The sequence below is a fragment of the Equus quagga genome, chromosome 19 (genome assembly GCF_021613505.1).
Source record: "Equus quagga isolate Etosha38 chromosome 19, UCLA_HA_Equagga_1.0, whole genome shotgun sequence".
Taxonomy (NCBI): domain Eukaryota; kingdom Metazoa; phylum Chordata; class Mammalia; order Perissodactyla; family Equidae; genus Equus; species Equus quagga.
This window is the reverse complement of record NC_060285.1, coordinates 27365999-27393694: the sequence shown is the minus strand read 5'-3', so window position 1 is coordinate 27393694 and position 27696 is coordinate 27365999. Positions and strand designations below refer to the sequence as shown.

At 42.6% G+C, this 27696-nt stretch overlaps 1 long non-coding RNA gene across 1 annotated transcript in view; it reads right to left on the bottom strand.

The window, feature by feature from the left end:
- LOC124230226 (uncharacterized) overlaps positions 1 to 27696 on the bottom strand; it is a 92293-nt gene that overhangs the window by 16863 nt on the left and 47734 nt on the right. The window contains exons 3-4 of the long non-coding RNA XR_006886113.1: positions 9554 to 9673; positions 6769 to 6858 (exon numbers count right to left, since the gene is read on the bottom strand). This is a non-coding gene — a long non-coding RNA (uncharacterized LOC124230226). The remainder of the gene's footprint in view (positions 1 to 6768; positions 6859 to 9553; positions 9674 to 27696) is intronic.

Genomic DNA, 27696 nt, shown 5'->3' with positions numbered 1-27696 from the left:
GACACACAGAGTACCAAGGAGTGCAGACAAAGAAAGTCTCAAAAAAGCCCGCTCTCTCTAGCCAAAGGACCAGGAAAGGAGAAGTCTAGCAAGACAAAAAAACTTTTAGATGATAACCACTCAACTCCTGCCAAACGCCACAGAAAAAACTTTGAATCCACTTCCATCCATACCAGCAAAGATCAAGTAGGGAGTCTGGACTTCCACCCATGGTAATGGGGCACCCCTCCCCACTGGAATGCTACCAGAGGAGATCTGGGGGAGATGCAAGACTTTCACCACTGCCCAACAGTAACAGGGCCGCTCCAACCCCGGTGCATCAGCAGAAGCTATGTTGGGAGCTGGAATTCCCACCCACACCCAGCAGTAATGAGGAGCCCCTCCTTTTCTCTGGTGTCAAGAGAGGTTGAGTTGGGAATTTGGACTTCTACTCTGCCCAGGCATCAATGAATAGGTAACACCCTTCCCCTACCCAGGGTGGTACTAGAGGATGCCCACTAACGCAGGAAGTTTACTTAAGATCCAGTCTCATAACACAATACCCAAAATGTCCAGATTTCAATCAAAAATCACATATCACAGTAAAAACCAGGAAAATCTCAACTTGAATTTAAAAAGATAATCAATAGATGCTAACATCAATATGACAGAGACGTTGGAATTATCTGACAAATATCTTTAAACAGCTATCATAAAAATGCTTCAGTGAGCAATTATGAACATATTTGAAATAAATGAAAAAGTAGAAAGCCTCAGCAAAGAAACAGAAAATTTTAGGAAGAACCAAATGGAAATCCTAGAACTAAAAAATACAATAACTGAAATTAAAAACTCAATGGATGGGCTCAATAGCAGAAGGGAGGGCACAAAGGAAAGAAACAGTGAATTTGAAGATAAAACAGCAGAATTTACCCAATCTGAACAACAGAAAGAAAATCGCCTGGGGAAAAAAAATGAACAGAGCAACAGGAACCTGTGGACTATAACAAAAGTCTAATATTCATGTCCTTGGAGTCCCAGAAGAAGAGAAGAAAGAAGGTGAGGCTAAAAAAATACAGGCATACCTCGGAGATATTGCAAGTTTAGTTCCAGATCACCGCAATAAAGCGAATATCGCAATAAGGTGAGTCAGGAATTTTTTAGTTTCACAGTGCATATGAAAGTTATGTTTATACTCTAGTGTAATACTGGAGTCTATTAAGTGTGCAATAGCCTTATATCTAAAAAATGCACATGGCTTAATTAAAAAATACTTTATTGCTAAAAAGTTCTAACCATCTTCTGAGCCTTCAGCAAGTTGTAATCTTTTTGCTGGTGGAGGGTCTTGTCTCCATGTTGATGGCTGCTGACTGATCAGAGTGGCAGTTGCTGAAGGTTGGGGTGGCTGTGGCAATTTCTTAAAGTAAGACAACAATGAAGTCTGCCACATGAATTGACTCTTCCTTTCACAAATGATTGCTCTGCACCATGCAATGCTGCTTGACAGCATTTTACCCACGGTACAACTTCTTTCAAATTGAAGTCAATTCTCTCAAATCTTCCTGCTGTTTTATCAGCTAAGTTTGTGAATATTCTAAATTCTTTGTTGTCATTTCAACAGTCTTCACAGCGTCTTCACCAGGAGTAGGTTCCCTCTCAAGAAACCACTTTTGCAGCCAGCCCAGCGTAGGGGTTAAGTTCGCACACTCCGCTTCAATGGCCCAGGGTTCGCTGGCTCGGATCCTCAGCATGGACCTAGCCCTGCTCGTCAAGCCATGCTGAGGCTTGGAAGAACTCGAAGAACTAGAAGGACCTACGACTAGGATATACAAGTAGGTACTGGGGCTTTGGGGAGAAGAAAAAGAGGAAGGTTGGCAACAGATGTTAGCTCAGGGCCAATCTTCCTCACCAAAAAGCATACTTTAAAAAAAAAAAAAAAAACAAGCACTTTCTTTGTTGATCTATAAAGAGCATCTTCCCATCTGTTTAAGTTTTATCATGAGATTGCAGCAATTCAGTCATATCTTCAGGCTCCACTTCTAATTCTAGCTCTCTTGCTATTTCCACCACATGTGAAGTTACTTCCTCCAATGAGGTCTTAAACCCCTCAAAGTCATCCATGAGGACTGGAATCAAGTTCTCCCAAACTCCTGTTAATGTTGATAATCTGACCTCTCCCGATGAATCATGAGTGTGCTTAATGGCGTCTAGAATGATGAATCCTTTCCAGAAGGTTTTCAATTTACTTTGGCCAGATCCATCAGAGGAATCATTATCTATGGGCTCTATAGCCTTACAAAAATGTATTTCTTAAATAATAAGACTTGAAAGTCAAAACGACTCCTTGATCCATGGGCTACAGAATAGATTTGCGTTAGCAGGCATGAAAACATTCATCTCCTTGGACTCCTCCATCAGAGCTCTTGGGTGACCAGGTGCATTGTCAGTGAGCAGTGATATTTTGAAAGATATCTTTCTTTCTAAGCAGTAGCTCTCAACAGTAGGCTTAAAAGATTCAGTAAACAATGTGGTAAACAAACGTGGTGTTATCTAGGCTTTATCGTCCCATTTATAGGGCAGAGACAGAGTAGATACAGTATAATTCTTAAGGGCCCAAGGATTTTTGGAATGGTAAGTGAACATGGGCTTCATCTTAGTCACCAGCTGCATCAGCCACTAACAAGAGAGTCAGCCTATCTTTTGAAGTGTTGAAGCCGAGCAATGACTTCTCCTCTCTAGCTATGAAAGTCCTAGATGGCCACTTCTTCCCATATAAGACTGTTTCATCTAAATTCAAAATCCGTTGTTCAGTGTAGCCACCTTCATTAATTATCTTAACTAGGTCTTCTGGACAACTTGCTGCAGCTTCCACACCAGCACTTGCTGCTTCCCCTTGCACTTTTTTTTTTTAAGATTTTATTATTTCCTTTTTCTCCCCAAAGCCCCTCGGTACATAGTTGTATATTCTTCGTTGTGGGTTCTTCTAGTTGTGGCATGTGGGACGCTGCCTCAGCGTGGTCTGATGAGCAGTGCCATGTCCGCGCCCAGGATTCGAACCAACGAAACACTGGGCTGCCTGCAGCGGAGCGCGTGAACTTAACCACTCGGCCACTGGGCCAGCCCCCTCCCCTTGCACTTTTATGTTATGGAGATGGCTTCTTTCCTTAAATCTCATGAACCAAGCTCTGATAGCTTCCAACTTTTCTTCTGCAGCTTCCTCACCTCTCTCAGCCTTTACAGAGTTGAAGATTTCGAGCCTTGCTCTGGATTAGGCTTTGGCTTAAAGGAATGTTGTGGCTGATTTGATCTTCTATCCAGACCACTAAAACGTTCTGCATATCAGCAATGAGGCTGTTTCACTTACTTATCATTCGTGTGTTCCCTGGAGTTGCACTTTTAATTTCCTTCAAGGACTCTTCATTTGCGTTCACAACTTGGCTAACTGTTTGGTGAAAGAGGCCTAGTTTTTGGCTTATCTCAGCTTTCGACATGCCTTCCTCACTAAGCTTAATTATTTCTAGCTTTTGATTTAAAGTGAGAGATGTGAGACTCTTCCTTTCATTTGAACACTTAGAGGCCATTGTAGAGTTATTAATTGGCCTAATTTCAATATCGCTGTGTCTAAGGAAATAGGGAGGCCCGAGGAGAGAGACAGAGATGGAGTAACAGCTGGTCAGTGGAGCAGTCAGCACACACACAACATTTATTGATTAAGTTTGCCGTCTTATATAGGTTCAGTTTTGGGTGCCCCCAAATAATTACAGTTGTAACATCAAAGATCACTTATCACAGGTCACCATAACAAATATAATAATAATGAAAAAGTTTGAAATATTGTGAGAATTGCCAAAATGTGGCACAGAGACACAAAGTGAACAAATGCTGTTGGGAAAACAGCACCAATAGACTTGGTTGACGCAGGATTGCCACAAACCTCCAGTTTGTAAAAAAATGCAATATCTGTGATGCACAAGAAAGCAAAGTGCAATCAAATGAGGTTTGCCTGCATTTGAAGAAATAATTGCCGAATTTCTCAAATTTGGAATAGACATAAACCTACAGATTCAAGAAGCTCAGTGAAATCCATGCCAAAGATACGTCATAGTCAAACTTCTGAAAACTTTAGTTTCAGACAAAGAAAAATCTTGAAATCAGAGAGAAAGAAATGACACCTTACCTATAGAGGAAAAAACACTTCCAATGACAGCAGAGTTCTCATCAGAAATCATGGAGGTCAGAACAATTTTCAAATACTGAAGGGAAAGAACTATCAACCCAGAATTCTATATCCAGTGTAAATATCCTTCAAGAATGAAAGGAAAATTTAGCCATTCTCAGATGAAGGAAAACTAAGAGAATTTGTCACTATCAGACATAACCCTAAAAGAATGGCTAAAGGAAGTTCTCTAAACAGAAAGGAAATGATAAAAGAAGTAATCTTGGAACATCAGGAAAGAAGAAATAACAATAGAAGGAGTAAAAATATGAATAAATACAATGCACTTTCCTTCTCTTGATTTTTCTAAATTATTTTACAATTGAAGCAAAAATGATAATACTGTCTGATGTGGTTCTACAGATATATAGATGGATTACTTAAGGCACTTATAAATAGTTAGGGTGAAACGACAGAAGGGGAGGTAGGATTTCTATACTTCACTTGAACTAGTAAAATGCCAATACCAATAGATTGTGATGATAAGATATATATATAATACATAACGTAATACCTAGAGCAACCACTAAAAAACTACAGAAAGAGATACACTCAAAAACACTGTCAATAAATCAAAGCAAAATTCTAAAAAGATGTTCAATAACCCATAGGAAGGTCAGAAAAAGAAAAGAGAGAAACAACAAAACAGAGGGAAAAAAGTAGAAAACAAAAAATAAAATGGCAGACAAAAGCTCTACCATGTTAATAATTACATAAATGTAAATGGTCTGATACATCAATTAAAAGACAGAGATAGGCAGAGTGAGTTTAAAAACGTGACCTAATTACACGCCACTATAAGAAACTCATTTCAAATACCATGATGTAGGTAGGTTGAAAGTAAAAGAATGGAAAAAGGTATATCATGTAAACAATAATCAAAAGAAAGCAGAGGTGGCTATATTAATATCATATAAAGTAGACTCCAGAACAAAGAGAATTATCAGAGACAAAGACATTGCATGATGATAAAAGGGTCAATCCACCAAGAAGACACAGCTATTCTAAATGTATATGCAGCAAACAACAGAGCTACAAAATATGTGAGGCAAAAACTGATAGAACTGATAGAAGAAATAGACAAATCCACAATTATAGCTGTAAACTTCAAACTCTCTCTCTCAACAACCGATGGAACAACTAGACACAAAATTATCAAGGATATGAGAAAACTCAATAGCGTTATTAACAAACAGAATCCAACTGACATTTATAGAATACTCCACCCAACAATAGCAGAATACATGTTATTTTCAAGCACCCATGGACCATATACCAAAATAGACCATGTCCTGGGAGCTAAAGCCAACACTAACAAGTTTAAAAGAATTGAAATTATACAGAGTATGTTCTATAACCACAGTGCAATCAAACTAGAAACCAACAGAAAGATAGCAGGAAAATCTCCAAAGACATGGAAACTAAACAACACATTTCCAAAGACTCCATGGGTCTCAAGGGAAATTTTTTTTAAATCCATTGAACTGAATGAAAATAAAACACAACATATCCAAATTTGCGAGACATAGCTAACAGCGTTGAGAGGAAAATTCATAGCACTAATGCTAACATTAGAAAAGAGGAAAAGTCTCAAATCTATAACCTAAGTTCCCACCTCAAGAAATTTAAAAATAAAAGCAAAATAAACCCAAAGAAAGCAGAAGGAAGGAAATAATAAAGATAAGAGCAGAAATCAAAAAATCAACAACAGAAAATAGAAAAAAAACCAATGGAACAAAAAGCTGTTTCCTTTAAAAGATCAATTGACAAACCCCTCTCCTGGGGTTGGGAGGGTATCAGGAACAGGGAAACTCACACCTGTTCACAATTCAGTCCACCTGCCACAACACCTTCATGGCACCCATGGTGCTCTTCCCCTCCAACTCTGCTGGCCCCCAAAACACCCCACACACGTACACACATACACGTTTGCTACCCTCTCTGAAAACAGCCCCTCCTGTTCCAGGAGTCCCCAGGGCCTGGCCAGGAGTAGTTATCCGAGGCTGGCACCAGGCCATCCTTCTTTTCCCTTCTTCCTCCTCTGAGCAGACCCCTTCAACCCAAGGAAATCAACTGATGCTAATAGATGCCCGGAGGTTACCAGGCCCACCTGCCCATCAGATGTGCCCAAAGCACCTGGATCCAGGCTAAAGCCCAACTTAGAAGGCTGGGCGTGATAATAGGATTTGTCATCAATGTATATTCCAGCGAAGTGCTTCTCCAGAATACGTTCTTATTTCAAAAGTCAACATCTGCCTGTCGTATCATTTTCCATTTTTATTTTATTAAAGTCTGTTTCATTCTTTCTGTGATACTTATTTTTAAACATTAATTTATTCAAACACTAATAAAATACTAAGAAAATTTTTCTAATTACTTGAATTCCACCACTCTACTGTAATTATTTTTCTTTTAGCAAAACATTTCTTCCAAACTTTGTCGGCATGCATACATTAAATAGATAGCTAGGTAGAAGACAGATAAAGATAGACATAAAGCATATTTACACACACATACTTGCACACACATAATAATGAAATAGATACAGATTCTCCTTACTTTTCAATACTTACGTTGAATCTCCACTAATTCTGACTGTTCCTCTAGCCCGCTCATTTTCAAAAACAGCAAAGTTTCTGGTAAATTTGCAATCTTCAGCCAACCTAACAAAATATTTAAGCCAAAGATATTTTTAATGCTATTTTCCGTGTACCTCACACATTGGTCTTCCTTATGGGTAGAACAAGATACTTAATATAAGAAAATTGTGTTTATTTTAAATTTGAAAAAAATTATAGAAACATACTCTTCCCTTTTTGGGCAAAATTCCAAACTGGCTTCTCCTGGGTTGATCTGCTCTCCATACATGGCGGGACAGGTGCCAGGAATTGTTTTTCCAGCCTTGATGACAGATTTTCAGTGGTTATTCACAATCTCTCACCTGCTCCAAGGGCAGGTCAAGGGAACACTTTCGCCTCTGACTGGCCACATTAGGGTATGGGTTGAGACCAGGAAACAACAGAAAACAGACCAAACAATAAGGAGATTGAACCCTTGGCCTTTTTCAACAGGATCCCTGGCCTCAGACTCTCCCCCCAGTCATATGGCCATGCTGTGTGGTGAGCAGTCCATGTAAACACCAGGACCAAAACTTCAGGGTAACCAATCCAGCTTTCTCACAGCTATTTTGTCCCCATGGAGTCCAAAACACTTTCAATTCTTAAGTAGCCTTTGCACACACAGAAAAATTTCCATATAAATAAAGTCTCTGAAAAACAATATGTATCAATTCCTGGAATGAAAATGTGAATTTACCCCTGAAAATAATCCTCATGAGAAATAAAACAATAATCATTCCTATTTAAAGGAAAGCATTGTTGCAGGTCGGGTGCCCTTAGAAATAGACTCAGAGATGGAGAATTGCATGCAGGAGGTTTAGTGGGCAATGACCTTGGCACCAGCACCTGTGCAGAAGCGAGAGCTGCGGACTCAGGCAAAGGGAGAAGTTGAGCTGCCATGCAGTCACAGCAAAGGCCTCAGCTGATCTCATGGGGAACTCTGGAGCTGGGATGGCCCTGCAGAGATGTCCCAAAATAAAGCAAAAGGGCTGGCCCTTTCTACCGCCACATCAGCCGGTCATTGGATTCTGGCTGCTCCTAGGAAAGGAGCATGACCTTAAACAAGATAGTGTCTCTTCACCAGGGTTATGAGGAGCAGGAGGATGCAGCTGTGAGCTGTCAGTCCATCACACTCCCAGCCGCAGTCCTGAAGCGGGGGATCTGGGCAACACACCCCTGTGCCTACTGCAAGTGTGAACCATGTCCTTGTTCACTCTCACCAGGGAAATGTCTAAGTAGACCCAGCAGACAGTCAAGCCTACTTCCCAAAGAAAGAGTGGGCTATTGAAAAGAAAGAAAAAAAAATCATGGGCCACAGAACTTTTTACCGGAAGTAAGACTTTATGTCAATGCCAAGACAATACAGCATCTTAAATTCTGCACAAGACTGATTCCAGCTTCTCTGGCCCAGACTAAAAGCAACCCAGGAGCAGATCTCATACCAGTTACCCACTCTTCTCTCTGCCCCTCCCCAGCACTTCAATGCCTTCCCAAACACCAATGACACAAAGTGAAATGCATTTCATGCAAGAGAGCCTACTAGATTGACTCCACACTGCTCCTGAATATTAATTTTTTCATGGATGCCAAGAGACAGAATGGACAGAGAAGCAAAAGTGTTATGAGGAAACGTTTATGACAGACTAATGGTCTATCACTGGCTATGTCCTTTCAGCAGAGCTCAAAGGTCAAACCACCATTTCCATCATGCGGTCTTCATGCTGAAGGCTCCCCAGGAAAGACTCTCCAATGGAAGAAAGAAAGAAACCATTAGGACCTGAAAGAACTTCTGCATCTCCTATTGAATGTTAAACCACCATGTGACTCTTCATTTAAAAGCAGGAAGGTCAGCCTTCTGCCCAGATATGGTATCATCATTTAAAATAACACGTTAAAAAATATATAGTACACACTTGGGAGGGAAGGGGGAGGAGAGAAAGGAGTAAGGCTTGCTCTCATAAGCAGTTTCCAAAAGTGGACAGATAAAATGTTGACCTGTCCAACATCAACCCTGGGATGATGACCTCAGAGAAAGCCCTGCGAAAGCAAATTCCATACGTACATCTGTCTGTCTGTCTGATGTGACATCAGTGTTCACACCCTAGAGAAGGTGGCTAGATGGCAGAACCTATTTTAGATGTTCTCTCAAACCCCTTGGCCTCACCCACTCAGCCCCCGGGGTACTGAAGCCATGCTAGAACCTGGCCACACTTCTGAGTCTAAACATCCAGGGAAAATTTAAAAAAAAAAAATGTGGGTGAAACGCAAAGATAGGGAGAGCAAACCCACTCAGCAAATGGTCGAGGCGTCATCAAGGTCCTGCATTTCTTCCCTTCGGTGTAAGTGAAGATTCTTTTCCCCGGCCTACGGGCTGAATGAAAATGGCCAGGCTCTTCTGGCCCTTTGAACCAGTTTCTTCTAGAGGCTCATCTCATCCCTTGCTCAGGATCCCTAGTGTCTGCCTTCCTGGGGCAAACGCATTCCTAAAAAGTTATATGTGAACGAGTTGTTTGTAGAACAAATGATACTTTTCCACTGAATTTCATTCTGATTCTGTAGCGTTTTTATCATCATTTCTAATCTATCTCCTGTGACAACAAGTGAGTCACTCATAAAGTGAAGAATTCATTTTCCATTGAGCAATCACCCCACCTCTTTTCTGTTTTCATCAGGAGAGGCATCTAAAACTGGCTTTCCCCTGGCAGTCCCCAAGAGTCCGAAGCCCTCAGACCCCACTCACCTCCTTGCCTGCAGCTTCCACTCCCGACTCTGCCAAGTTCCCTCTCTTCTTTGCTTAGGGCTCCACGCTGGCTTTGTTAGTCTGCTATGGCTGCCGTAAGAAATACCACAGGCTGGATGGCTGAAACAAGAGAAATTGATTATCTCCAATTCTGGGCACTAGACATCCAAGCTCAAGGTGTGGGCAGGGCTGGTTTCTCCTGACGCCTCTCTCTTTGATTGTCGATGGCCACCTTCCCCTGTGTCTTCACACGGTCTTCCATCTGTACCCGTCTGTATCCAAAATTTCTGCTTCTTACAAGGACATCAGCCATATTGGATTAGGGCCCACCCATATGACCTCATTCTACCTGAATTACCTCTTTAAATACAGTCATATCCTGGGTACTAGGATTGGGGGGGGTACAATTCAGCCCATAACGCTGTCTAAAAAATATATATATTTACATATCCTCTGCATAAGAAGGTGGGGGTAGGGGGGTGGAGATCATTTCACCATTTCTAAATATCTTCCAAAGTTAAGAATTAGTAAAAAGTTAGTTTCTTGTGTGCCTCTCAGCTCTTCCCTTCTTTGGATGACCACAAGGCAGCGGTTCCCAAACATGAGGGTGCAGCAGAATCGCCTGGAACGTAGGCTAAACACAGACGGCCTGCCCCACCCTCAGAGTTTCTGATTTACAAGGTCTGGGCTGGGGCCTGAGAATTTGCATTTCTAACAAGGGCTGCTGTGGACCACACTTGGAGAACCACTGTGGGACCACAATGCAATCATGGATGAACTCGTCTTACATCTCGCCTCCCTGTGTTGCCTTGCTGAGCACTTTGATGGCATTGTCCCTTGTGCGCCTCCCAGACACCTGTAGTGTAGTGAGGGGGGGCACAGTCATTGTCCTTATTCCAGAGAAGAGGCAAGTCTGGCTCAGAGTGGTTATGGGCTTGCTCAAGGTTGCACAGTTTATTAGTGGCAGAGCCATCTGTTGATCTTCTTCTCTCCAGTAACCCACAACCATCAGGATCAGAGAGGAAACAAAATGAAAGATGACTGGTTTTTCCCAGTCTGTAAAAACACCACTGCTAAGAATGATAATACCTATTCTCTGCTTATCGTCCAGGCGCCTTTGTAAGAGTTTCACCTGTATTGTGTAATTTAATTCACTGAACCATGTGAAGTAGGTACTATTATTATAATACCCATTTTACAGATAAGGAAACTGAGGCTCAAGGAGGTTAAGAAATCTATCCAAGGTCACACAACCAATAAGCAGTGGAGCCTGGACACAAACACAAATTAGTCTGATTCTGGACCCCACGTTCATAGACATTATTCTTGGAAAGGGGGAATCAGTAGCCTTTTCTAAACTCCCATTGCCCTGCAGTTCCTGCAACCCAGCTCAAGAGCTGGGCTTTGTGATGAGAATGGAGGTGAGTGCAAGGAATAGGTAGATAACCCACTGACAAAGCTGCTGGTCAAGGAAGGCAGCTGGACCACCCAGGTAAGTGACGGATGGAGGCCAGGGGCACAGAGGGCCTGGAAACTTGCTTGTCTCACACAAAGTTAACCAGGTAGGTAAGTTTTTTTTTTTTTAAGTAATTTTACTGAGATCATAATAGTTTATAACATTGTGTAATTTGGGGTGTACATTATTATTTATCAATTTCTGAATACCCTTCATTGTGCTCACTCCCAGTAGTCTAATTTTTATCCGTCACCATATCTATGTGCCCCTTCATCCCTTTCACCCACCTCCCAACTCTTTTCCCCTCTGGTAACAACAAATCTATTCTCTTTGTCCATGTGTTTATCTTCCACATATGAGTGAAATCGTGAAATATTTGTCTTTCTCTGTCTGGCTTATTTTGCTTAACATCGTACCCTCAAGGTCCATCTATGTTGTTGCAAATGGGGCAATTTCATCTTTTTTTATGTCTGAGTAGTATTCCATCGTATATATACAGCACATCTTCTTTATCCATCCATCAGTCAGCGGGTGCTTGGGTTGCTTCCATGTCTTGGCTATTGTGACTAATGCTGCAACGAACATAGGGGTGCATAAATCTCTTTGAATTGTTGATTTCAAGTTCTTTGGATAAATACCCAGTAGTGGAATAGCTGGATCCCACTATTTTTTAATTTTTTGCGAAATCTCCATACTGTTTTCCTTGGTGGCTGCACCAGTTTGCGTTGCAGGTGGGTAAGTTTTGTTCCAATTTTAGTGAATCAAATTTCACTTGCTTCCAGGTGTTGCCTGGTTTTACCCTCCTCTTCCTTGAACAGAGTGCCGTCTGCCTTTTTGTGTTAGCTCATTTCCTTCACCTACTGCTCGCAGTCCTTTCAAAGTTCCTGAGGGACAGAGGTTTTCAGGGCTACATGTAAGAAACACCTGCAGTGTTTCTCTCATTTCTCTCCTCCCCTCCCCACAAAGTCACCCGAGAGCTCGTGATTAGGCTCATAGGTAACCCCAGACTTCTTGGGTGGCCTCCCAGGTAAACACTGTCAGGTTCCCGTGACTTATCCTTTTAGGTCATCCACCAACCTGAGACTCTCTGCATTTGGACTTCATGTGCACTCAGCCCTCCCATATCTGCTCTCTTGATCGCCCACATCCCAGTGAAAGCTTCCTTTGGCACAGATAAAGGGTTAATTTAAGAAAGGGAAACGTTTTCCGGCACCTCGAGGTGTGCTAGTGATGTATGTATGCTGCTCCCTGCCTCCTCCCAGCACCCCCATGAGATCAGTGTCACCCCCTCACAGAAGAGCGGGGAGGGAATCACCAGACCTGCCCAGGTCGCACAGCCTCTCCGTGGCAGCACCAAGACGCAAACCTGGGGCTTCCTCTCTCTGACATCCATCTCTTTCCTCTATTTATCCTTAAGAGAAGTTGTTTCACCAGACACCACAAAGCTGATCCAGACCCACATAGCTCCTCCTCCTCCTCCTGGGCACCCCGGGGTTTCAGTACATTCCACAGTCCTCCTTCTGTACAGAAAGGAAAGCTCAAGTCCTCAGAGACTTCACAAAACCAGGGCTCATTCAACTGCTTCCCGCTCAACAAGTGTTTACTGAGCACCTACCCAGTGCCTCACTTTGCACTGGAGTCAACAGCTCTGGGGCCCACGGTCTGCAGGGAAGAGGAGGGGTGCTATGGACTGAATGTGTCCCCCCAAAACTCATATATTGAAGCCCTAAGTCCCAATGTGGTGCGGTTTGAAGAAGGGGCCTCTGGGAGGTACTTAGGTTTAGCCGAGGTCACGCGCGTGTGCCACCACGATGGGATTAGTGCCTTAGGAGAACAGGCTCTCTCTCCTCAGCACGCAAAGAAGAGGTCACAAGAGCACACGTGAGAAGGCAGCCATCTGCAAACCAGGAGGGACCCCTCACCAAGAACTGAAGCTGCAGGCACCTCATCTGGAACCTCCCAGCCTCCAGAACTGTGGGAGAGAAATGTTAGTTGTGTAAGGCACCCAGTCCATGGTGATTCGTTACAGCAGCCCTGACTAAGACAAGGGGAGAAGGGAAACACCAGGCTCCCAGGTGAGTCACTTCCCAGGCTGGGTCCTTGGGGCAGATATGGGAGCAGTAGATGAAGGGAGATCTCTCTGACGGACCACTGGCACGTGTGCTACCTCTGCGGTAAAGGCCACTTAGCTCAAGTAGCAGACTTTGTCACTCTCTCCCGGGAAGTCACACTCCTCCCAACCCTTTGCCTTTTTTTTTTTCTGAGGAAGATTAGCCCTGAGCTAACTGCTGCCAATCCTCCTCTTTTTGATGAGGAAGACTGGCCCAGAGCTAACATCCGTGCCCATCTTCCTCTGCTTTATATGTCGGATGCCTGCCACAGCATGGCCTTTGCCAAGCTGTGCCATGTCTGCACCCGGGATCCAAACCAGCGAACCCCAGGCCCGGAAGTGGAACGTGCGCACTTAACCACTGCACCACTGGGCTGGCCCACCAGCCCTTTGCCATTAAAGAGGAAGTTCACAGGGAACAAAGCAGTTGCTGACCACCCAGCTCCGCTGGGAGCTCTCTCAGAGGAGTTTGTAGCCCCTTCTGAAATTCCTGTATTTATTTAATAAAACTAACATAGTGTTTTCTATGTTAATTACATATTAGAAAGTGAAGGACTTGACCAAAATAAGGAATCAGCCGATAAGTGCGACGTGTAAGATACCAGAGCCGGACTCCTGGGTTCAAATCCTACCTCCACCACTTACCAGCTGTGTGTCCATGGGCAGCCTGCCTAACCTCTCTCTGCCACAGTGTCCTTATCTCTAAAACGGAGATCATAAAAGCGTCTACGCCGTGGGGCTATAGTGAGGATTAAATAAGTTAATACACATAAGGCTTTTAAAACAATGCCTGGCACATAGTTGAATCTCAATAAACATTATATATAATAATTATATATGCAAACAAACTGTGTACAGAAACAATCAGTTACAGAAACAATATGAGGAAAAATCCAGTTTTCTCCTTCTTGTACCTGCAGTCCCTTAGCCCTGTTTTCCATGGAATGTGACATAGTTCCCAAGTCTGACAATTCACATGAGGTGATGTCGGGTTAAATGTTGGGCCACCTGAAGGGTGTTATTAACTCCTTGTGTCACAAAATAATAATTTAAATCAAGGACCTACAAGATAGACTAGCAAGTTCAAGAAATGAAGACATGTTCTTCTTGGTCCTCTTTGCCTCATTCCTTATTGGAGTTTGGCACAAAAAAATATAATTCCGTTTCCTGCCGCGCTCACGCTTCATGTCAGTGCACCAGTCAGGGTGATGGGCCTGGGCCGCAACAGAGGAGTCAAGCCAGACCTCCGGCCTCCAGGAGCTCCCGAGCTGGCAGTTGGCAACAGCGTCCTAGATGACCTGGGAACAGATGCAGCCCCACGAGGCAAGATCAAAGCGGGGGATCAGATGAAATTATGTTCATACCTTTAGGACCTTCCACACTTCTTTCCCTTGTATAGCACATACTCAGCGCCAAGCATCTAAGTTCTTGACACATATTAACTCACTTTAGCTCATAAGGAGCCCACGAGAAGATGCTAGCGTTCATCATTAAGGACAATGAAAATGTAAACTGCAAGATGTGATGAAAATATTAAGGCTCAATAAGTTAGAGTTAAAAGACAGAGGAACTGAGTTCAGACACAGTACCCTCATTCAAGCTCAAAATTATGAAAAAAAAGTCATAATCTCATAAAAATGCCTCAAGTCTCACTCCACTTCTAAAGTGCCTCATGGAAGCTATTAAAACCAGGACCATTAAAAATAATAATAACTGGATTAATAGACAGAATTTATTGAACACCTCCTGTGTTCCAAATTTGCACGTGTTTAATATTTGAGCATAGCCTAGTGCACAGGAACGGACTCTGGCCTCACACAGCTTTGATAGCCCAGGTCTGCATTTGCTAGTTATGGAATGCCCAGAAAGTTTCTTAACCTCTCCATGTCTCAGTTTCCCCATCTGCAAAATGGGGATAACTGTACCTGCTTCGTAGGGCTGGAGTAGGGTTAACTGAGTTAGTACCGTACATAAAACACTCAGACAGTGCCTAGCACTTAGTAAGAGCGCTAGAGGGCCTGTCGGTGGCACGATGGTTAAGTGTGCACGTTCAGCTTCAGCGGCTCAGGGTTCGTCAGTTCGGATCCCGGGTGTGGACATGGCACTGCTTGGCAAGCCATGCTGTGGTGGGCGTCCCACATATAAAGTAGAGGAAGATGGGCACGGATGTTAGCTCAGGGCCAGTCTTCCTCAGCAAAAAGAGGAGGATTGGCAGCAGATGTTAGCTCAGGGCTAATCTTTCTCAAAAGAAAAAAAATGCACTAGTAGTACTTGCTGTTAGATTAAAATCTCACAACAGCCTTGTTGTTATTATACATTTTACATAAGAGGAAATGGAGCTTAGATGATTAAGTCAACCAGGTGACCCACACAGAACGTGGCAGGGTAAGGATTCAAACCCAGGTGTGTCAGATTCCACAGCCCAGGCTCTGAATGAGCCCATGGTGACCTTTACCCCCAGTTGTAGCAGAGGAAAGTCAAACACAGGCTGAGGAAGGCTGTTGTTTCCTGGTGCACGGTAAGCCCCAAACCAAGGTCGTCACTCCGGTCACGCTCAGTCAAAACTCTCCGTCTCTGACTTTTGCCCACCTGAAGAGCCAATCCCAAGGCAGCCTGGGGTAAGGCGCAGGGCAAAGGCCTTTTGGTTGGGATAGCAACCAAGGAGTCAAGCCAACTCACCTAGGGGCGGTGAGGCGGGGTTGTTGATCACGAGGGAATGGATGCTAAAGAATACTACCGTCAACAGAGCTCCCTGGCTTATGTAATCAATGGCCCTGGTCACTGCTGGGATCAGAGTGCAGGGCAGCTGGTCAGATCCCTGGGCAACAAACTTAACAGTCCATAAACATCCCCTCGGGCTGAAGGAAAGATAGAACAGGACGCCAGGGACGGAGCTTTCCTTCAGAGTCTCCTCAGGGGGTGAACAAGCACAGGAAAGTGGATTTAGCACCTGATACATTCATTCCTCTGATATTGGGGTTCCATCTCCTCTTAGGAGAGTTAGCCATGTTCTGTGAACTCTGAGTACCATCGTCCAAACGCCCTTGGATTGTAGCCAATCACCAAAATGGGAGATACTCACATGAAACGAATCAAAATATACACACCAGTGGAAGAGAGCTCCATCGGTATATTTCCCAGATAGAGAGATTTTGGTTTCATGATGACTTTAGAAGAGAACAAAATTAGGCATATCTTTATCTTGTCATGAAAGGTATCTGGTACTTTTGTTGAAAAAGCATTAGTTATTTGTATTTAAAAGTATTTCAATGTAACTTTAATAAATAAATTAATTTGGGGTTAAAAAAATACAACACTCTTGGAAAGGGGTGGGTAGGGGTTGGGAGACAGGCTAGATGAACAGAAATAAAACAATCGCTATGAATCATGCTTGCGTTAATCCACAGGGGAAGCACAGTAGATACACCGTGGCATTGGGCCCCCTCAAAAGGACTTGGATTCAAATCCTCCTTCTGTCCTTTGTATGTGACCTTGGGCAGGTTCCATGAACCAACGTCCTTGTCTGCAGAATGAAGATAACACTACAGTATTCAGCTCTGAGAGCTATTCTGAGTAGATGAGACAGTGCGTGACAGGGCCTAATCTGATGCATGGCCCAATCTTGGCTCAAAAATGTTACTTTTCTTCTTCCTATTCGCCACCTCCTCTTCAATATCCCACCCCAAGGCAGAGTTAGTTTCCTGTCCTTTTCGTTGTACCCACAGTTGATTTGTCCCTCTCAGTTTTTAGCCCTGGAACTTAGGGCAGTGATCAGGTGCCTGGTAAACATCAGTTCATCCAGAATTGGTTATGCTGTAACTTAGGTGCTCACCGTGAGCTCCCGAGAACAGGAAGCACGCCAGCCAGCATCAGGCATGGTTGTGTTACTAAGTGTTGCCCCTCCCATTCTGCAAGGTACACAAACACATCCATCTTCAGTGGCCAGGCAGGGAACACAAATCAGTTGAATTAAGTTAACAAGAGGGCTAAAGTCTCTGACAAACTGGAGAGCGTCCCCTTGTAGGCACTCCAATTCAACTAAACAAAACACACTTTTCTGGTCAAACACAACCTTCTGCCCCCAGGATCTGCCCCTCTGACCATAAGTTTGCCACCACAAACAGAGCTTGCTGATTCACAGGTGTTTTCTGATACGTGATCTCCTTCGATATTTCAGCCATCCTCTGAAGTAAGTAAGCACTGTTGAGTTCATCCTACAGGCATCTGACAGAGAGACAAACTGAGGCTCAAATATGGTGATTTGTCCAAATCAGACATAGCTAGTTAGTGGCTGAGCGGGGGTTTGAATCCTTATCTTCTAACACCAGTCCAGGACCCCTGCTTCTCTTTACCCCACCTACTGTCCTGGATATGCTGCTGGTTTTCACTCCCATAGTTTTTCTGGGACAAAAACCAAACCCTATGAAAAGGTTAAACCTGTGTCAAGTTTATACTCCAATGACGGCCGTGAGTCATAGTTCATTTAGAACTCTGAGACAGGTGCCCTTGGAAACACTACTGTCTTTGCAACTAACAGAACATGCTTTACCCACACTGTCCACACCAGGAGTAATGGCAGAAGGGTGCCAGGCAGAGGGGGGCCAGGAAGAATGGTGAGCAGGCTGATAGGAGGAACTCTGCACCCGAAAATAGCAATGAGAAAGCAGACTCCTTGTATCAATGGGATCTTGAGTTTGTAAAGAGAGCCAGAAAAACAAGGTAGACGCTTAGCGAGTAAACGAGCATCTAATTTCTCTAGGCTGGTCTTGTCCAATAGAAATCAAATGTGAGCCACATACATAACTTCACATTTTCTAAGTAGTCACGTTAAAAAAAGTAAAAAGAAACAAGAGAAACTAATTTGAATAATACATCTTGGTGAACTTACTATATCCAAAATATTATCATTTCAACATGTAATCAATATAAAATTATTAATGAGCTGTTTTACATTCATTTTTTTCATACAAAGTCTTTGAAATTCAGTATATAGTTTACACTTACAGCTCATCTCAGCTGCCCTAGGCACATTTCAGGGCCTCGATAGCCGCATGTGGCTAGTGGCTACTATATTGGACAGCACATGACTAGGCCAAAGAAACTCTTAAAATCTATATTTCTGGTACAGTGGAAGTGAGTCACCTAGTTGAAGGCCAGCCCAGACAGCATTCTTCACGGCCACAGAGAGCTCTCATTTCCAATCCTAGTGCAATTTCAAGACAGATCCTTCATGGCCACCATCAAACTTTGCCACGACTTGGGGGCAGCTGTGTCAGTTTCCAGCCAGTTGCTCCGCAAAGCCAATCAGAAGCCGTTGTGTTCGGCAACCTGTTTTCGTCTTTGCCACAGTGCAGTCCTCAGCATGTCCCCTTTCAAATACCTATTATTCTGCTTCTGTCTTCAGTGGTGCCATGACTGGCAGTGATTAGGGTGACATTTTTTATGTGCCTGAGTCCACAGAGCAAATTACATCGTGTGAGTGGCATGGTGATTAAGAGGCTGTCTGTATGTAAAGACTAGAATTGCTACATTTGCATGTCTCTGAATAATGAGATTCCTATCTCCATTATATGGCAATGAGGTAGAAATTGATAGCATTATTAACTGTTTACACAGTAAGCACAATTTTCTATTCTCATTCTCTCTCTCTCCAGCTGGTTTCAAAGACGTCAAAAGCGAGAAGAGGCAAGCAGAGGCTATGCAGTCTCCCTCCTGCCTGAGCCCCCCAGCCATCCTGCCAAAGAGAAGTTTCCCCTAGCAAGAGATTTCCACACCTTGACAATAAATCCTCTGGCTGCCTTCCAGAAGGGAGCCCACAGACAATACAATCCAATCTCATGGTTTCATAGGGGAAGAAACTGTAGCATAGAGAGGTGAGATTTGTCTAAGGTCACACGGAGAGAGAGAAAAAAGGCTAGAAGACAGAGGATTCTGATAATACTCATCCTTCCTCCAATTCCCATCCTCCGGCGCCTGGCTGCACCTTTGGAATGAGGGAGTCCCATCTTCCAGCCTAATTACATGTTGTACATTCTGGTCACACACCCATTTTTCTCCCAAAGAGATGGAGAAACCGGCTGAAATTATAATTTGATTCCCCAAACACAAAGACGTTTTCAGTTGACTGTAGAAATGAGTCTTAACTAGCCACTGAATCAACAAACATCAATTTTTGCAGCAATGAAATAAATATATGGGGAGATAGTTATGGTTATGGTGGGTTATAAAACACGGAAAGGGAATGCTGTGATTAAGTGTTTATGTGGCTCTGCTCCCAGCAGTGAAACGTTTTCCCATCAGCCATGTGGCAGTGACATTTTTGATATCAAGGGCAGAATCAAGGTAATAATATCCAGAGGGACCCTTTTACAACACAGATCATCAGTGTTGCAACCGATAAACGCATACCAGAGAGTGCTTCGCCAGCAGTGTTGCAGTACGTAGGGGAGAAAAACTCTCTTAAGTGAATCCTAACACATCAGGGGTTTAGCGGTGGAATAAACAAGCACAGACAGTGTGAAGGTGAACTGCCTCTGCATAAAAGAGGGGAGGCAGCAGGGAGATCTGTCAAGCACACGGTGGCATCAGCTGAACGTTTGTGGTGGTGAAATGAGTGTATGAACAGCTGTAATGCTGAATTCCATTAACAAATATGATGATAATGGACTGGAGTGGAGCATTGTTATTTATGATGTACTAAAATGGACTATTTGTTTGTAATATATCTTAAAACTACCAAGTGCCTTAAAATAGCTAGAGGGGTCCATTACCTCTTTACCCTATCAATAATAAAAGGTCTTGTCCTTGAAGTCAAAGCTGAAGGAGCTTCTGGGTACCATAAAGCACAAGAAAATTGGGACATATTCCGCCCTGGGTAAAAGGGGTTGTGAAACCCTTCAGGTTTCCACTCAAACGTTACTGGGTTCGGGGAGGCCTTCCTCTGAACTCACAGTCTAAATTAACTCCCCTGTTAGAAGTTACCATCCTTCTACTGTTTCATTTTCATTACACATATGGACTTACAGTCTATCTTCTCCACGAAGGTCGAGCAGGGCAGGTGCCTATTTGCCTGACACAATCCATTCGTGGATTCAGAAGGTACCTACAGAACACCTACTAAGAGCTAGGCCCCATGCTAGGTGCACAGGTTCCAGCAGAGAACAAGACAATGCTGCCCTCCTGTAGTTTACATCCAAATAGGAGAAATAGATCATAAACAATTAAACAAACCAGTTGATCTTAGATAACAATGTGTGCTCTACACAAAGTAAAGGATAAAGACAGAGAGAGCAAATGCATGGGAGGCTTGTCAGAAAAGGTCTCTCTGAGGACATGAAATTAAAGAAACCTGAATATTGGGAAGTTCCGGGGGAGGGGCACTCCAGGCGGCCAGAAGAGCAGGTGGAAAGGCCCCGAGATGGGAATAAGTCTGTGGTTGGAACCGAGTGAGTGAAGGGAAGAGGGCCTCAAGGGCATGGATGGGGCTGGATCCCGTACTTGGCACATCATAAATAATAAACATTTGTAAGTGAATGAATACGCACGAGTCAGCTATAAGGGCAGGTGGCATGTAATTCTTGCTGCCTCATGCAAGAGTGCAGGTGACCAGCATATACAAGTAGAGACTAGAAACTTGAAACTTCAAGAAAAACACAATAGGTTAATAAGATGAGGTCTGGGCACACACAGAATATGAAAGTGAGACATTCAAGGCGGTCTATAATAAACCCCAAAGTGCTGCAAAGGAAGGTAGAGGCAAGCAAGCTAAAGGGTGACTTCATATGGAGCAGGTGTCTCAAGGCAGGATGTGAGCTGGGCGTGGAATCACACACAAGAATTTGTTAGGTGGAAGGAAAAGGGAAGGGAGGGCTTACAATGTTATTGGTCTTATCACGTGAAGAAAATCAGTCTCATCATGTTATCCTGATGGAACTACCATATTTATTTCTAGGATGTAACCTAAGTCCATACTATGCTTGTTATGCAGGCAAGGCAGACAATTACATACATGGAATATAGAAGCTGGCACAGAAATTTCTTTTCTCTTTTTTTAAAGATTGGCACCTGAGTTAACATCTATTGCCAGTCTTCCTTGCTTTTTTTTTTCTTCTTCTTCTTCTCCCCAAAGCCCCCCAGTGCATAGTTGTATATTCTAGTTGTAGGTCCTTCTAGTTGTGGCATATGGGATGCCACCTCCCGCATGGCCTGATGAATGAATGGTGCTGGTCTGCACCTAGGATCCAAACCAGCAAAACCCTGGGCCACCGAAGCTGAGCGTGTGAACTTAATCACTCAGACATGGGGCTGGCCCCTGAAATTTCTTTACTCTAGGCTCAGGTTGCCACCTTGGAATTCATAAGCTCCACCTTACGTGGGGAATTACCTCTCTTCAACTTATAGTGAATTTGATGAGAGTTGTGGATCTATAAGTTAGGTTCTAATTCCCTCATTTTCTGGAAGCTCACTAGCCTGCTATTCTTGTTGGGGTAGTTTAGTTCTTTTTTAGCCTTTTGTTAATTAAGCCCTTTTGGAAGTCATCTGGGATAATCCAACCTCATATTACAAGGTCTGCAATGTATGAGTCATAGAGCAACCACCCCACCAATAGGTCTAAGCCAGAAACTAGGTGTCACTCTTTACTCCACTTCTCTCATTACCCCCACCCCGGTCTAATCAATGAAGCCTTATCAATTCTACCTCTCAAATAACTCTCAAATCCATCTTTCTGCTCCTTCCTCACCACCACCACTTTGTTCAGCCCCTTGTCATCTCTTGCCTGAATCCCACCCTTTAAGTTCCACCCTACCTCCAGCTCTTTCTAAACGTTCCTTTCCACTCCCTATAGCTTCTGAGTGACTGCTCAAACATTCACCATAATACACATACACACCCTTCACAATTTGTCTACATTTCCATTCGCATCTCCTTCCATGCCTCCCAAACATCCTGAATTCAAGAAAAATGAGCTGTTTACAGTTTCTCCAAAGCCCTATGCTGTCGGAAAGTCTCCATTCCTTTGTGCTTGCAGCTCCCTCTACTTAGTTCCCTTGCCTAACCTTGTATGGACTCCTCCGATTCATCCTTTAAGACTCAGCTCAAATAGCATCTATTCTGTAAGCTTTCCCTGATCACCATTGTTTTCTTCAGGGTTCTTTAGAGAAACAGAACCAATAGGATATATATAGAGAGAGAGAGAGAAAGAGCTTTATTTTAAGGGATTGGTCCATGCGATTATGGAAGCTGGCAAGCCAAAAGTCTGCAGGCTGGTCCAGCAGGCTGGAGATGGAGGGAAGAGCTGATGTTATAGTTCAAGTCCAAAGGCCGTCAGGCTTGAGATCCAGGAAGAGCCAATGCTACAGTTCAAGTCTGAAGGCCATCTGCTGTAGAATTCTCTTTTGTTTGGGGGAGGTCAGTGTTTTGTTCTATTCAGGCCTTCAACTGTTTGGATGAGGCCCTTCGATACTATGGCAGCAATCTGCTTTACCCAAAGTCCACTGATTTAAATGTTAATTTCATCCAGAAACACCCAGAATAATGCTTGACCACATATCTGGGCACCATGGCCCAGCCAAGTTGACACATAAAATTAACCATCACACCCATGTGCAAGATTAGGGTTTTTCCTTCTGTGATCCTGTAGCATTTCAAATAGAACTCAAATAAAAAAAGGAAGTTTTAGCACTTATTACATTTCTTCAGTTATTGGGAGATATGTCAATCTTCCCTCCCATGGGTAGGGACTATTACTAGCCATATTTATATCTCATTCTTAATACAGCATCAGTAAATACTTATCAAATTAATGACTAAGGGAATTCATTAACTGTTTTATATTGTTAAGACATTTTACAAGGCTGGTCCTTACAGCAATCACCAGATCAGGGAATTATTGTTAGCTTCCTAAGAAAGGAAACAAAAATAGAGCGCAAAGAAGTCATTAACCCAACTTCCCACAAGAGACCACAAGTCCCAAGGTTCATTGGAAATTTTTGCCCCTTAATTAACAGGGCACAACGGTGGCCTGACTCCCTTAAGCTTTCTTGGGCAGTGAATGGATGGCCATGAGGATAACTTTACCCATGACCATCCCAGCTCCTAAAGCTACTGACCAGCAGGAAGTTCCCTACAGCAGCCTGGACTTGTGTACACTCCATGACTCACCTGTTCATAAACATCCCAGGCTCTAGGCTCAAAGCATTGGCAGCATAACAGTCAAGAGACCATAATTCCAAGCATGTGTCATAAAGAAACTAGAACAAATTCCTATCATTATTCTGAAACCCAGGACTCAAAGGTATGACGGGACTAGAAATCTTGAACAGCCCAAACACTGTAATTTCATTCTAGAACAAACGAGGTGCCAGTATTTGGTGAGATGGGCTTTGCACTAAGGATTTTGTAAATAGCTACAATTTTGTGAGAATTTATTGTGTTGTAGGTATTATGCTAGAGCAGTTTACGTGTATAATTTTACTTCATTCTCCAATAGCCCCCTGAGGTAGGTACTATTTTAGCCTCATTTTACAGGTGAGGGAGGACACTGAAACATAGAGATTAGGTAATGAGGTCAGGAAGCCACTGAGTGGAGCTTGATAACCAGACCGTCTGGCTCTAGAGTCCATGGTGTTGGCTAGAGCACAATGCAGCCCCCTCAGAACACGTCAGAATCATAGGAGCAGATCAGTAGTAAATAGGGGACCCCTCAGGATACTCTCCTCTTTCCATCAGATTTCACAAGGCTTTTTAGGACCTGCACCCCCCACCCCATCTACTCTTCTAGCCTCACCTCTATGCTCTCCCCATCTGCATTCTACACTCCAGCCAAAGAGAACCTGTCTTGGTCTCATCAACATCTCCAGTCTATAGGCCATGTATTTGGCATTTCCTCCACCAGTACCCTTCCTCTCTAGTGCCCCTTCACTTGACTAACTCTTGTTCACTTTCAGGTCTCAGCTTTGCCCTCACTTTCTCTGGTGAAAGGCCTGTTGGCCACCCTGCCTGAGTTGGATGCCCTTTGCCCTGGATGCTCCTACAATCCACTCTAATTTTTTCTTTCATAGACCTCATCAAGCTGTGCGATAATGGCCTGTCTCCTAAGGGTGGCCTCCATGTGATCATAATTAAATACCCATCACCTAGCACAACGTCTGACATTTGGTAGACACTTAATAAACGTTTGATGGAAGGAGGAATATAAAAATGGATGAACTGAATAAATGCTGTTTATCACTTGCTTCTAGACAGGACACTTTGAAGATATTCTCAAAAGAATCTCTAGGATTTCATGAAAAATGGATGCCCCAGTGACATCTTCTCCCCTGGCAACTTAAGGAGCCCCTAGACTTCTCTAAATAAGAAAAGAGATTCCGAGGACCAAGAACTAATGACCTCTGGATCTTTCTTTCTCCTGTTTCTATCTCTGAATCCAAATACCTATTATGAGAGGGCACCTGGGATAGTTTTGAAGCTAGCTAAAGCCTTTAAGCAAGACTCTCAAGACCACTCTAAGGTGAATGTAATCCTGAAGGACTTTTTAAAACAATGTCTGGGTGTGGTTCCACTCTGCGGTTATAAATATGCTGTCTGTTTTCCATAGTATTTTCATAAGTAATCTTCCATCATCCCTAAAGTATGCAAACGAGCTTTTCGTGATTCCGAAAGAGCACTCCTTTAGTCACAGCACAAGATGTCACTCACGATAACAAATATTGAAGGCAGTTGTTTTCATCTTGAATCCAGATCCTTCTTTGGTCCTGGGATAGCAAGTTGAAAGTCACAGAAACAGGCTTGTGTAATGTTACATTCCTTCCTCTTTCTGGAAAAGAGAAGGTAGGAACTACACTGGACGACACCTGAGGTTTCCAATTCTTAACATTCTGTGAGCCTGGGAAGTCATAACAAAAGTATGTGCATGCACGGCTACTAAACACGTGTTGCAGGCTGAATTGTGTCCCACCCCAAATTCATGTATTGAAGTCCTAACCCCAGTACCTCAGAATGTGACTGTATTTTGGAGATGGGGCCCTTAAAGAGATGATTAAGTTCAAATAAGGCTGTTAGGGTGGGCCCTAGTCCCAACTGACTGGTGTCCTTTTAAGAAGCGGAAATTTGGATTCAAAAATGAGCTTGCACAGAGGAAATAGCACCTGAGGACCCAGGGACAAGGTGGCCATCTGCAAGCCAAGGAGAGAGGCCTCCAAGGAAACCAACTCTGGCTACACTTTGACCTTGGACTTCCAGCCTCCAGAACTGTGAAGAAACAAATATCTGTTGTTCAAGCGCCCCAGTTTGGGGTATTCTGTTACGGCGGCCCTAGCAGACTAGCAAAACCAGTCACTAACAAATGATGGAGGAATATCAGAACCCTAGGGCATCATGTGTTCATCTGTCATTTCGACCAGGGGTGTTTTGATTCTGCCTATTTAATACAAACATTTTAATTTACATAGTACCAATATTTATTAATTTTGGTCAAGAAATAATTTTGGGGGTAAATGCCATTAAGCCAATTTAATTTCTTAGTCAATTTTCTGCGGAGATCAGCTAAACCATTTCCAGGTTTTTTCTGTTTTAGGTTTTATTCAGCTGAAGTCATTTTCATTGAATCAATTTTTATCAGTGTGTTTCACAACAAAGATAAGATTCATCAATCAATGTTTTGTCCAAATAAAATTTTATCAATTGTAACCTTTTATAAAGTTTCCACTATGGCCATTATTTTTACTAAGGTCAAATTTTCCAGGTCAAATATTGTTGACAAAATTTGATTCTTTTGTCAACTTTTTAAAAAATAATAACATTTATATTTTGAGATATAATTCATGTATATAAAGTTTATCCTTCTAAAGTACACAATTCATTGGTTTTTAGTGTTTTCACAGGGTTGTCATCACTACTATCAAATTCCAGAACATTTTCATCACCCCAAAAAGACATACCCTATTCTCTTCTTCATGCCCCCAGCATCTGGCAACCAATAATATACTTTCTGTCGCTATGGATTTGCCTATTCCAGACATTTCATATAAAAGGAATCATACAATATGTGACTTTTTTTTTTTTTAAAGATTGGCATGTGGGCTAACAACAGTTGCCAATCTTTTTTTTTTCTCTTTATTTCCCCAAACTCCCCCTGTACACAGTTGTATATCTTAGTTGCAGGTCCTTCTAGCTGTGGGATATGGGACGCCGCCTCAACGTGGCCTGATGAGCAGTGCCATGTCCACGCCCAGGATCTGAATCCTGGGCTGCCACAGCAGAGCTCACTTGGCCACGGAGCCGGCCCCTATGTGACATTTTTCTATCTGGCTTCTTTCACTTAGCATCATGTTTTCAAGGTTCATCCATGTTGTAGTATCTATCAGTACTCCTTTCCTTTTTATGGCAAAACAATATTCCATTAACTTGGATATACCATATTTTGTTCATTCATCCATTGATAGACATTTAGGTCATTTCTGCTTTTCGGCTATTGTGAATAATGCTGCTATGGACCTTCAAGTACAAGTTTTTGTATGGACATATGTTTCTAATTCTCTTGCCTATATATCTGGAAGTGAAATTATTAGTCACATGGTAACTCTGTGCTGAACTTTTTGAGGAACTACCAGACTGTTTTCCAAATTGGCTACACCATTGTACATTCCCACTAGCAATCTATGAGAGTTTTAATCATCTTTTAATTTTCACTTTCATTCACCATGTGCAGTTTTGGCTTTTTTAGCTTTGTTTTGTATTTACTGATACTACCACTAATACTCATTACAAATTGTACAAAAATATGGTGGCTTGCATTTATTTCTTAGCAATTTCAAGGAAACTAGCAATTCCAGAATATTTCTGTTGTCCAGAATTGGTTTATTGCAGGAGTGTGAAACCTGAAACCCATGGGCCAAATTCAGCTGCTGCCTGTTTTTGTATGACCCACATGCTAAGAATGTTTTTACATTTATAAATGGTTGGAAAAAATCAAAAGAAGAATAAAATTTTGTGATACATAAAAATTACATAAAATCCAAATTTCACTGACTATAAATAAAGTTTTATTGGAACATAGCCACACTCATTCATTTACATATCATCTATGATTACTTTCACTCCACAATGGCAGAGTTGAATAATTGTGACAGAAATTGTCTGACCCACAGAGCCTAAAATATTTACTGTCTGGTCCTTTACAGAAAAAAGTCTATCATATTGTCAATCTAATTCATCTTTATTTTTCAGATCATATGGTGCAATGGGCAGTAACTGTTCAAATAGTTGGCAAAGATAGAGTATATGGTAGCTACCCCAAATAGGGGCATTAGACTATTGACAGGTGGTGAACTGTCATGATCCATAATGAGATTAATACAGAAATTAAGAATAAGCCTTAGAAATTTACAGAAAATTGACAGAGTAATTTTCTATCTGCTGAATCTAACACTTAAAAAATGGGCTGTGCATTTTGTATGTCTTTGGGGTTTTAAAATTTCATTTATCTAGTAATTGATTTTTATTGTATTTTACTAAAATAACAGTTCATGACAAATTGGAATTTTTTTTTTAAAACTAGTCTTTTAGCACAGATAGTTG